The sequence below is a fragment of the Rousettus aegyptiacus genome, unplaced genomic scaffold (assembly GCF_014176215.1).
Source record: "Rousettus aegyptiacus isolate mRouAeg1 unplaced genomic scaffold, mRouAeg1.p scaffold_m13_p_12, whole genome shotgun sequence".
In the NCBI taxonomy this organism is placed as follows: domain Eukaryota; kingdom Metazoa; phylum Chordata; class Mammalia; order Chiroptera; family Pteropodidae; genus Rousettus; species Rousettus aegyptiacus.
In genome coordinates this window covers 77,414,965-77,426,982 of record NW_023416287.1, presented here as the reverse complement: position 1 = coordinate 77,426,982, position 12,018 = coordinate 77,414,965, and the positions used below count along the sequence as shown (strand labels likewise).

The 12,018-nt window shown below is 46.6% G+C and overlaps 1 protein-coding gene across 2 annotated transcripts in view; it reads right to left on the bottom strand.

Moving 5' to 3' along the window:
* MAPK4 (mitogen-activated protein kinase 4) overlaps positions 1–6,668 on the bottom strand; it is a 130,648-nt gene extending 123,980 nt beyond the window's left edge. Inside the window, exon 1 of one of the 2 annotated variants that reach the window (XM_036230047.1) lies at positions 6,501–6,668. The gene's annotated coding sequence lies outside the window, so the exon portion shown is untranslated. Of the gene's footprint in view, positions 1–6,061; positions 6,123–6,500 lie in introns of those variants that run through there. The other variant, XM_016148769.2, reaches the window with a different exon arrangement.
* Between the last annotated feature and the right edge of the window lie 5,350 nt (positions 6,669–12,018).

Below are 12,018 nucleotides of genomic sequence, written 5' to 3'. Positions count from 1 at the left end.
ATCAGAAATATATACATAATCGAGTCAATCAATCACAGATAAGATTTTAAAATTCTTCTTTCTACTTTCCATAATGACTATGTATTACTTTCCCAAATAGGAAATGTTTTCATTCTAATTAGCTACTGTAAAAATGAAAGAATAAAGAAAAGTTAATTTTTAAAATTAAACTACATATAATTGACATATTAGTTTCAGGTATACAACACAATGAGTCAATATTTGTATGTATTGCAACATGATCACAATAAGCCTAGGTAACATCCATGACCACACAATTACAATTTTTTTCTCGTGATGAGAACTTTTAAGATCTACTCTCTTAGCAACCTCCAAATACATAATACAGCATTATTACCTACATTCACCATGCTAAACATGAGAAGTTTTATGAAAATCTCCTTCTGCTAATCCAACTGTTTCAGTTGGCCCACAGTTCTTTCCAGTACCACCCATAGGCACACACACCTCTGGCATAGATATAATCAGTTAGAATCGCTTAGTTCTATCAGGATTAGATGACCTAGAAATGACAGGTTATCAAACTCTTTTCCTTCCTGGACCTCCCTTCCACCAACACGCTCTGGCGACTAGGACGATGGAAAGGTACTCCAGCATCATCATGGAGCATCAAAGGGAATGGCACAAACTCCGGACTCCTTGCTCAGCCCCAGCACTGACCTTTGTGTAAACCTGGCAAGCCACCTAATTTGCCTCAGCCTCAGTTTCCCCTTTATCCAATGGGGCAATAAGAGCTGCTCACTGAGCTCAAAGATCTCTTACAGGTCTAATCTCTGTGACTCTGTATAGATTTAATCCAAAATCTCCAAACAGATCTGGACTCTTGAAAAGTTTTATCAAAATCAAATCAGTTTAAACAGAAATAGAAAACTAGCTATTTTTTTACATCCCACCTACAGCAAATCTTCTCGTATACAGTCTTTCTATTTTTGTTCAGTCTGCACACTGACATATTGAGAGATCAGCCTCACCTACAGCCAGGCAAATTTAGATACTAAAGCAATAACCCTAGCACTTTCTTTTTCATTGAGGAAAGGCTGATTTAGACTAAGGGAAAAGACTGCAAATGAATGAAAAGTTTGATAAATAAAGGTTTGTTGTTTGTTTTTTTAAAAATAAGTTTTATTATTTTAAGTCTTTAAGTCCTTGAATTACTTGCCCGCCCCCACCCCCAAAAAGTATTTCCTATCTGGCCTATTTCAATTCAAGGAAAAATCTCATCCTAGGCTTGGATTTTCCAAAATAGAAGTTTTAATCAAGAAAATTTTATTGGAAACTTTCCAAATACCATTATAGTGACCTAAAAAAAAAAAAAAAAAAAAAGAGTTTCATTCACTTTCTAAAGTAGTAACGGGCATGGAGCCAACCTCGCCTACAGTGTGCATTAAGCTACTTCTATCCACTAGTGGAACTTGTGGATGCCCCTGTAAACCTTGAACTAACCTTGGCCCTTGTTCCATCCTACAGCGATGCTACTGACGTTGGCCTAGAATTTCTGAAGGTTCGGAAGTTCTTATTTTTGATGGCAGATTTCACAGAAGTACAGGTTACGTTATATTTAACAATTCTATTTTGATCCATCCCTCTGTTTAAGTCAAGTCTTTGAGAAGCTCCTCTAATCTCTTGCTAGTCTTGGTAGAAGAAACTGCATATTTTCCTGATCCTGCAGCCACAGCTGTCCTGTCACTCCTTAAATCCTTTTTGAGAGGTAGCTTTACCTGAAGCTAATGAAACTGAAACCTCAGAACCCCTCCGTTACACAGGACCCGTCCAGGCCTGAGAGGGGCCCTAGCAACGTGTTCACCTGGTCATTTTGTCCTTCCCTTAAAGAGGACCCCTCAAGTTACAATAGTGTCCTGTCCCACCAGAACTGGGTCCTCCCCCGCCACTTCCCTCACCCACTGCTGCCCAGCAGCTTCTGCCCAAGCAGTGGATTGCAGTGACCCTGCGGGCAGTGGTTGCCAATCGTAGTTCTGCTACCCACACTTCTGAGATATAAATCAGCCACATGCTAGGGGAAGAATCTGAGATGTTTTGGTGTGTGTCTCAAAAGATTGACTTAATGTGATGACCAGATTAGAATATGTGGCCTAAAAAAGGTCGTGTAGTCTGATTTATGAAATTATTCATATGGGAAGTTCTACAATGCTAATTATACATTTACTAAGTCACTTTTATTAAAAAAAAAAAAAAAAGAACCAAGTTACATTAAATAAGACCTCTCTCAGAAAAGTGGGGATGGTTATATAGTATAATACATAATAACCAATACCCCTGAGAACACTGTTTCTCAATCAGCTGTGATTTTGCTGCCCAGGGGACATTTGGTTGTCACGACTCAGGGAGGGGGTGTACGGATGCTATTGGCATCGAGTGGGTAGAGGCTGGGAATGCTACTAAACATTCTGCAATGTACAGGACAGCCCCCATGACAAAGAATGATCCGGCCCACAGCATCAATGGTGCCCATGTTGGGAATCCTGACCTTAAAATAATGCACATGCTAGGATTCTGTCTAGCAAACGATTAACCTTTAAAGACTAGAAGGCCAAGATAATAGGTAGCTCATGAAAAACTGCTATCTCACTTCAACCACCACACCATGTTAAAAAGCAATGAAGGCTCCAGACTTATGGGTCATGGGACTGCAAGGACCCTTGCCAAGAATGGCTACATGAGGAGGTGGCAGCATAATTTCAAGAGCACCAGGAAAGGCACTTTGCCTCCCCAATTACCTCCAATGCCCACTTGTCTATGCTTGAAGTCCTCGCATGGTGGACAAAGCCTTTCATTCCGAAATGAGGCTTAATGTGCAAAGACCTCCCCCCACCCTTGAAAAGAGAACAGTGACCTACATTCATATTCAAGAGGAAGATGACAGATTGTGTTTCCCCAGAGTTGTTGTACCATGAAAGGTTCTGAGTGGCTGAAAGTGGTGGGCAGGAAAAGAGGACAGGCCCCGCTGAGGTAGGGGAAGGGCGAAGACATGGACAATACGGGGTTCTGAAACAGACAAATGTCACCTGCTGCACAGACTGCACCTCAGCCTGCAGGGAGAAAACAGTGGAGGGAAAAAAAAAAAGTCACATTCTTGTCCTTCAAGATTACAATCAAGTTCATCTCAGGTGAAAAAAACTCCAAGAATGCTTGAAAGAATGGTAGGGAGGCAGTGCTATCATTGCAGCTGGAGCAGGAGACAAGGACGCTCACCAGCTGCGGGATCACAGTGAACCCCAAACCGTGCTGGGTGAAGCCCTCCTTCCCCTCCCCACCCCCATACACATATACACACCTAGCAAAGTCACGGACACAAAGCAAAATGCTCAGGCAGGGCCATCATTGTTGAACGAATGGCAACTATTCCAGATGAAGCAGTCTAAAGATGGTTTATTTCTTTCTTCACACCTTTGCTTTATACCATTTGCCTCAATTTGGGAGGAAAAGTCTTGTCTTCTTTGCCTGTCTGAATCTTGGTCCATCTTGCGAGCCCAATTTATGTTTTCTCTGTACAGTTTTTATTTTTATCTCCCTTGGCTTTTCCTCTCTTAAGAGCCTCCAAATCATTCATCTCCTGCCTACTATATTTCCTATGCATCTTTCATAATGGGCCTACTTCCAGAAAAGATTTGAGGAGGGCTTTCAAGTTTACAAAAAATAATATTGTGTAGTTTTAAAAGAATTTAAAAGAGAGATCAGAAGTAATTTTAGAAGAAAAAGATCATTGTATAAAGAAGCTAGGATAAAGCAGTTACCAGGAACTGCTGGAGGCTAAGGTAAAAAGATAAACACACTAGACATATAGCAAGTTCTTGTTCTCTGATAAAAGGAAAGCTACAATTCCATGAGGACAGAATTTTATTTTCTGACATTAAATTCTAGGAGGAATTTGCTCCTGGCTTTTCATATATACTGTGTAGTCGCTTTGTGTGTTTATCTCAATAACTCTGTGAGGTCCTTTAGAACAAAGACCATGTCTTAGACTAGATATGTCTGATAACAGCCTATATACATAACATTATAACTGCTCGAATATTTGCCAATAGACTGAAGACCCACAGTTTTCTTGCCAATCTAGATATTCAAGTGTATCTAAGGACCTCAAGCTTATCTGCATAAAAGAACAGTCAAATCTCTTAACAGGAAGGACCCTCAGACCACTTGATTCTGCCTCTAGCCATCTCAATGAGATTTTTAAAATACTCTCACCCCAATTGCTGTCACCAGTTTGCAGCCAGGGGCTGAAAGGTCCATGCTGGCCCTAGCTTCATGCTTCACCCTCCCCAACTCCTGATTTAGTTGACCGTCCTTTGCCATCTTTCTGTCCCCACCACAGATTCTCCATCCCTTTGAGTGGCAGGGCTTTGCCTTACTAACTAACCTTTGATTCTCTGATAACTAGCACAGTGCTTTGCCTTCTTTTTCCGTGTAAGGAAACTGAATTGGAAAGGGGTCCCCGAGCAGGCCTTTCCATTGTTCTGTCCTGCTCCCCCCCCCCCACAAACCCTCCAGCTGTAATGTAGAAGCTCTTTCTATACCACATAAGCAGTCCAGAAAAGTTAAAATGCAGGTTACTAAAGGAACTGAAGTCTCAAGGGTCCAAAGAATTATTCGCTCACCCTTGTCTGTTTGCCCTGAAAGTACACTCTGGGCAACCCTCCAGGGGTTGGTGGGGGGGGGGGGGCGGGGAACTACTCAGTAGGTGCTCAGCAAACACTATTCAAATAAGGTCACAGCAAAGCTCTCTTGAACATAAGTACTCAATAAATATCTCTTAAATTGAAAAGTTTGTAACACATCTACTTTGCACATAGTAAGTGTTCGATAAATATCTTTTCAATGAAAATGATCGTAGGACTGCTACCTTGCAAACGACAGGCTCCCTGTAAATGGCTATTAAATCGAATAGTAGCGGACGCGCTCGCTCCTTAGAGAACCCAGGCAGAGGTGACATTAATCAAATCCCAGGCAGAGATCCTTGAATGGACATGCACGTCCCAAGGTAGCCAGCGCTTTCGAGGGTGCTGGAGAGGCGCGTGACAGTGCGCGGCCGCGGCGGACACCCAGCTCTTCGGCGAGCTGCAGACCCACTGCCTGCTCCCCGCACTGACCAGCTCCCGGGACCCACTCCCCACCCAGGTGCGGGAAACGGCCACCGCCGCCAATGTTCGCCTTAGGGCCGCACCTGGAGCTCCCGCCACGGCCCCCGCCCGGGGCAACCGCCCACCCCAGCTTCTCCCTAGATTCCGGAGAGTTGCCGGCAGAACAAAAGCAAACGCCGGCCGGGCTTCCGAAGGCTTTGCTGAGGCAGAGCAGCCCGGGGCAGAGGCTGGGGGAGCCGCCCGGACCGAGCGGGGATGTCAAACCCGATCCGGCCAGATTCCGGCCAGGGGTCACCCAGCCGGGGACAGCGGCGGGGCTCCCTCCCTCCCCGCTCTCAGGCCCCCGCCCCGAGCCCCCGCCTTGGGTCCGCAGAGGGGCAAAGTGGGCGCCTCCGTCGGGGGCGGTGGGGGGCGGTGGGGGGCGGTGGGGGGCGGTGTGAGGGGCGCTCCACGAACCCTGGAACGAGACGAGGTGGAGAGGAGGTCGGGGCAGACGCCACAACCGAGGCTGACGTCTGAACTCACAGCGCACAGCGCCCCTCGGCGCCCCCAAACGCGCCAAACTGTCCCTTGGGGTGGGGTCTCCTCGAGGCACCCCGTCCCTAGATTCTCCTCCGCTAACCACTCTCCCCGGGAGCCTCGCGGCCACCTTCCCATCCCAGCCCCCGACCGGGGGACAACGCCGGCGTGCCGTCCGCCGAGCACGGGGTCACCGAGGGCTCCCGGGGCTCCCCCACGGCTCCGGAAACTCGCTACTTTCGTATCTGCTTGGTTTCTTGTTTGGGGATCTTTTTTTTTTTTTTTTTAAAGCTGAGGTGGGGGTTCAGAAAGCGGGGGGGGGTACCCTTCCCTCCCTTCTCCCTGGCTCCTGCCGAGCCGGCGGAACTCCGCGGGGAGCAGGCGGCGGGAAGAAGAAAGCCGGCGCAGGGGGAGCCACTTACCCGCGGCGGAGCCCGAGCGCGCGGCGGCCGGGCGCGAGCGGCGCCTTTGTCTGCGGTCGCGGCGCCGGCGCGCTCGGCCCGGCGGGTCCCAGCCCCGGCGCGCGGCGAGCTCCCGCGGGCGCCCGGACGGCCCCGCTCGCGGCTCCCGCTCCCGCTGCGGCTGCGGCTGCGGCTCCCGCCCGCGCCCGCGCCGCCCCGCGCTCGCCGCCTCCGCCGCGGCTCCGCCCCGAGCCGGGCCCCGCCCCCGGCCGCGGCCCGCGGGACCCCCACCTGCTGCGGCGGCGGGCGAGAGGGACACTGGCCCTGGGCTGCCGCCTGGCCGGTGCGCCCCGCCTCCCCCCGCCACAGCCTCCCGGCCGCTCCGCCGCGCGGTTCCGGGGCGGGGCGCGCGCAGGGTGGACGGGCCCTCCCGGCCGAGCCCCCTCGGAGTCAGCCTCACCTGAGCCGATCCCCGGCCCCGCCGTAGCTTGGCCTTCCCGCCTGGGCGCACGCTCCCGGGAGTCCTCACTCCCGCCCGGGGGAGGGGGCCCCTCGAGCTCTGTCCGCGAGGGAGGAGGCGGCAGGAACCGGGGTCCTCCTCAGCCCGGGCCGAAGTCCGGCCTCCCCGCTCGGTCAGCCCCGCGCTGCTGCAGCGGCCGGGGGTGGGCGCGCGGGGGGGGAAAGGGGCTGACGGGAACCGGTGGCCGGTTTGGAGCCGAGCGGGCGCCGGGCCTGGGGAGATCCGGGTGGACGGGAGGCGGGAACCGGTGGAGGGTCCAGCGGGCGCAGAACGCACGTGCACGGGGCCTGAGCGCGCCCTGGTTTCGGAGCCCGCAGCCTGGGCTGTGAATCTGTGCTCTCTTGCACCGGCCGGGATAAAACTAACGGAAGGGGACCAACACTTCGAAAGACAGAAAAGGAAAGAGAAGCCACCATCCCCGACACACTGGTAATACCCGGTGTTTAGGTGTGCCTTCCAGCAAATCCAAAGTGATCCACACTAGTTAGGTGTGAGCACCCCGGTGGAATGGTTGAGGGGCCGCTCTTCTAGGCAGAGAAAAATATGATGACCCAAATATCGTATAATTGGGTCACTAGTGGGTTTAGCTGCCCATGAGCCCTCCCTTCTCCCAATTCCCAAAACATTCAGAGACTCTCACTTTGACACTTCATAGGGTCTACTGTGTATGATGGTCATTTCTGTTTCATTCCCTTATCCACTTTCAGGGCCTGGTACAATTCCAGGTGCATAACAGGTGCTCAATAACTTGAAAAAAATAACGTATGGATCCTATTACTGTGCTAATGTAATATGGGCAAAAATATAAAAATCTTAAATTGTGGGATCCTATTGGAAAATGCATAAAGTGGGTAGAGTGATGGCCATATGAAAGGTAATAATGTTAGCTGTAATTATTATATAGATACGATCGCTATTAATCATATGTATATAGGTAGTGGGTTAAAGATTACGTGCTAAATTAGAGATAGCAAATGGGTGTTTAAGGCATTCCAATGTATCTCTCCCAAAGAGAATATTTTTAACATTTTGCTTCTTTAATTTTCATTACAAGTATTATCAATTCAGCAAGTATGCATAAATATGAAATGTGTTGATTTATTCATTTTTATAGCATCTCTTCTAGGAAGGAAGAACAAGAAGCTCCAAGGATGCTCATTTTATTCAAAAAAGCGAGAAAGTCCAATGTCCCACCACGTGAAGCCCACTAGGGTGAGGGCGGGTGGTAGGAATGCAGAGACTGACCCAGGAGGACACCGGAAAAGCTCCAATCTCCCTCCTGGGTGTTTTTAGATCAGTCTCTTGGGTTTGTGAAACTGCTCTTGGGAGCAATGCTCTTGTCCATGGGAGATAATTCATCGCTTCCATTTGGCACCTGAGAAAATGTAATTTTATCTGTGTGATGAGCATGAGTGAAAGGCTCACGCATAGTGAATGGCCACCCTCCAAACTGTGGAACGAGAGTGTGAAATATGCATTTTAATATCAGAGTCCATTGCCACACAATGCCAGGAGAATGATTGGGAACTGGGATGTTTATCTAGGTACTCTCCATCCCATGTAGATCACATGGGTTTGGTCTCCTTTGGTCTCCTGCTGCTACCAGGAAATGGATCATTCCTTATTTTTTTTTTCCCCCAAGGGAAGATTCCTAAAGAAATTGCTGGCGTAGGTAAAATCAGTCAGCAGAAAATAACCATACAGAGCCCCAGGGTTTAGGAGGTTCATCAGGTCATTTTAGGACCTTTTTTTTTCCCTCAGGGAAAAAATGTACCAGCATTTCCACACTGCCTCTGACCAGATATCACAAGCTGTACCTCAGAGGCTAGGCCAGGGGTACCAACATCTGTGGTGGTCCTGGAGGACATGAAGGCAGGGAGTTGCTGCATTGAGCAGGAAAGTGCCATGCCTGCCTTGCTTAGGATATTAAGATGTTTTTTTTTTTTTTTTAATATTGCTGATATAGACCGAATGTTTGTGTCTCCCAAAACTTCATATATTGAAATCTAATCCCCAATGGAATGGTATTTGGAGATGAGGCCTTCGGACGGTGATTAGATCATGAGAGTAGAGCCCTCAGGAATGAGATTAGTGCCTTATGAAAGGGCACGGGTTGAAGAGAGTAGACTAAGACCCAGGAAGTCAGTTTTCACCAGACGTCAAATCTGCCAGCACCGCGATCTTGGACTTCCCAGCATCCAGAATTGTGGGAGATAAAAGTTTGTTTAAGCCACCCGGTCTATGGTATTTTTGTTATGGCAGCCCAAATGAACCAAGACAATTGTGCTGACCAAATTCATCTCTCACGACACCCATTTTTGACTTGGGTCTAGGTAGAAGAGGGGAAGCAACTTAGACTTATTAAACACAGTTTTTCCCCACCCCACCTCTTCTACTCCAAGAAGGACTTGGCATCAAAGCCAATGACTTTACATGTGGCTTCCTTCCTAGGGATAAGAGCTGATAATGTTTTAAAGAACCAGCGGAGCCATGACTTCTAGGAGATGGAGTCACCACAGCAGGGGCACATAAAGAAGCTTGTGCCGAGCCAGGCATCTTGTGCGCGCGCTCTCTCTCTCTCTCTCTCAATCTCATTTTCTCTCACACACACCTCTTTTATTTCTTTTCTCATATGTGCGGCCCCTCTGGCTGGGAAAGTGAAACAGGCGTCAAATTATTCTAGGTCTAGAAATTAGAAGTAACTCCATCTTCACTTTCACTCCAGGCAGCTCTGGAAATGCCTTTTCTCATCAGCAGAGAGATGAGATAGATCTAAGACACAGGCATAGATGTGGGGGAAGGAAGCAGCAGGCTCTCAGGGTGCTCGGTGTTAACTATAGGCCAGTGATTTCAAACCTACATGTTCACTAGAATCCCTTAGGAAATCTTTAAGTATATTGAGAAAAAAAAAAAAAAAAGCAATAGTTGACAACAATGACCCACTTTCCAACGTCTGGCCCCATTTATCGTATTCCACCTTTCATCTTTTTGTCATAGATAAGTTGCCCCTGCTCTATTGCAAGTCACCCTCCACTAGTGTGCAAGAATCCATTCCCGCTCCCTTATTCAAATATATCACTCTATAAATGCTCTCCTCTCTCATTGCTCATCCGTTTTTCCTCATTGCTAGGTCATAAGCAGTAGCTTTCAAATGCAGTTTAATGTCTCTCATCTTTAAAAAACAAACAAAACACAAAAACAGAAACTCTTTTGACTCCATTCCTCTCTAGCTGCTTTCCCAATTTTTTCCTCTTTACAAAAAACCTCAGCAAAACAAAACTTCTTCTCACTATCTCCAATTTCTCTCCTCCATTCTCTCTAACCCATTCCAGTCATCTCTCCACCGCAACTGGCCTTGTCAAGGTCATCAGTGACCTCCATGTTTTTAAATCTAATGACCAGTTCTCAGGCTTTATCTTACTTGATCTACGCAGCATTTGACATAGTTAATCACACTTGTCTTTTTAAAATACTTTTCTCGGTTGGTTCCCAGGACACTTCTGGTTTTTATTCAACTTTACTGGCCCCTCAGGGAACAATAAATGCTCACTACACACCACAGCACAGCAAACCGCATACAAAATAGAAAAGTACTAAAGCCATTTTGACCATATTCAGAAACAAGACAGAGATGCTTGCTATCATCACTGTTATTAACATTTTTTAGAGGCTAAAATAAAGCAATAAAACATGAAAATGAAATCAGAGACACAAATTTTCAAAAGAAAGATACAAAAAACGTGTTTATAGATGCTACAATTGTGCACCTAAAAACTTTAGACTGGTAAATTTTTTCCTTTTTACAAAACTACTAAAATTAATAAAAATGTGGTAACGTGGCAAGAAATAGTATAAAGTTTAAACGAAACCGAAAGCTGTTTTTTTGGAAAAAGCAATAAAATATGTAAATTTCTCATAAGCTTAATTAAGGAAAAAAGAAAGAAAAAATTAATGTTATAAATAAAAAAGGTAATAGAAGCATAAATTCAAGAGATAGAAAAATTATTAAAGAAAATTAAGCATAATTCTCTAGTGAGACATTTAAATTAGTTGCTTTTATTTTTTTATTATCAGACACTGTTCGTGGAGCGAGTGGGAAGATATGTATTAAATATAGCCATGCACCGCATAATGACATTTAGTTCAAGGGTGGACCACATATGCAGCGGTAGTCCCATAAGATTATAACGGAGCTGAAAAATCCCTACTGCCTAGTGATGCCACAGCCATCGTGAGGTCATAGAGCAGCCCATTACTCGTGTGTTTGTGGTGATGTTGGTGTAAACGAACTTACTGCACTGCCAGTCGTGTAGAAGTATAGCATATGCAATTATATACAGTACCTGATACTTGATCATGATGATAAACAACTACATTATTGATTTATGCTATATGATTTACTTATGATTTACTATGCCATACGTCTTGTCATTATTTTAGAGTGTACTCCTTCGACTTATAAGAAAAGTTTGCTGTAAAGCAGTACGTTGCGTTACCCCGGCAGCAGCCTTGTACATCTCATGTCTACCACATTATTTTCTCATGTTTAACTTAATCTAGTGTTGTTTTGTACAGTAACATGCTTCACAGGCTTGTAGCCCAGGAGCAGTAGGCTATCCCACACAGCCTAGGAGTGCAGTAGGCTAGACCATCTAGGTTTGCATAAGCCATTCTATGATGTTCACACAAGGATGAAATAGCCTGAGGACACATTTCTCAGACTAGAGCCCTGTCATTAAAGTGGCACATGACTGTACATGCTTATGCAATTAATTGATTTGAAAGGTCTAACTGGCAGACCTAATCTCACTTTGGGGGAGGGGGTGGTCAAGAAAGGCTTCATGAGGAAGCAAAAATTAAGCTGTATATAGAACAGCAGAAGAGTGGCTCAAGCAGAGTGAACAGTGTAAGAAAGGGCCCAGGAAAAGGTTGAAGCATTTGAAAATGTCACAACACAGAGGGTAGGGTGGGTGGAAGGGGGAGCAGCCAGAGAGAAAGAGTCAGGGCCCAAATTGTGCAAGGCTTTGCGGCCCATGGCAAGAATTTCGGCCTTAATCCTAAGTGTCATGGGAAAACCTTTTGGCATTTTAAACAGGGAAGAGTTGAGCCCCTACTGCATAAATTACTTCATCTGAAAGGTCTGCAAAAATTATAAGCATGTAGCAAGGTGGCATTTTCCACCATCCCTCGTCCCTGGCATCATTCAGTGATACTGGCTACCAATATCCCTCTCTTCCTCATGACCGTGTAAGTGCTTTCTACCCTAGAGGTTTCCTGGAAATTCTGTAGCACTTTCAAGACAAGTCAACCCAGGAAGACGGTAGTTTGGGCAGATCTTGACTCTCAGCTAATTATCACAGGCAGAGCCAAACTCTCAGTCTGCTAACTTCCCAGAAGTTTCTTGGCCGGTTTGGACCATACCAGCATTCTCTTCTTTCAACCTGTGATAAGACCTAAC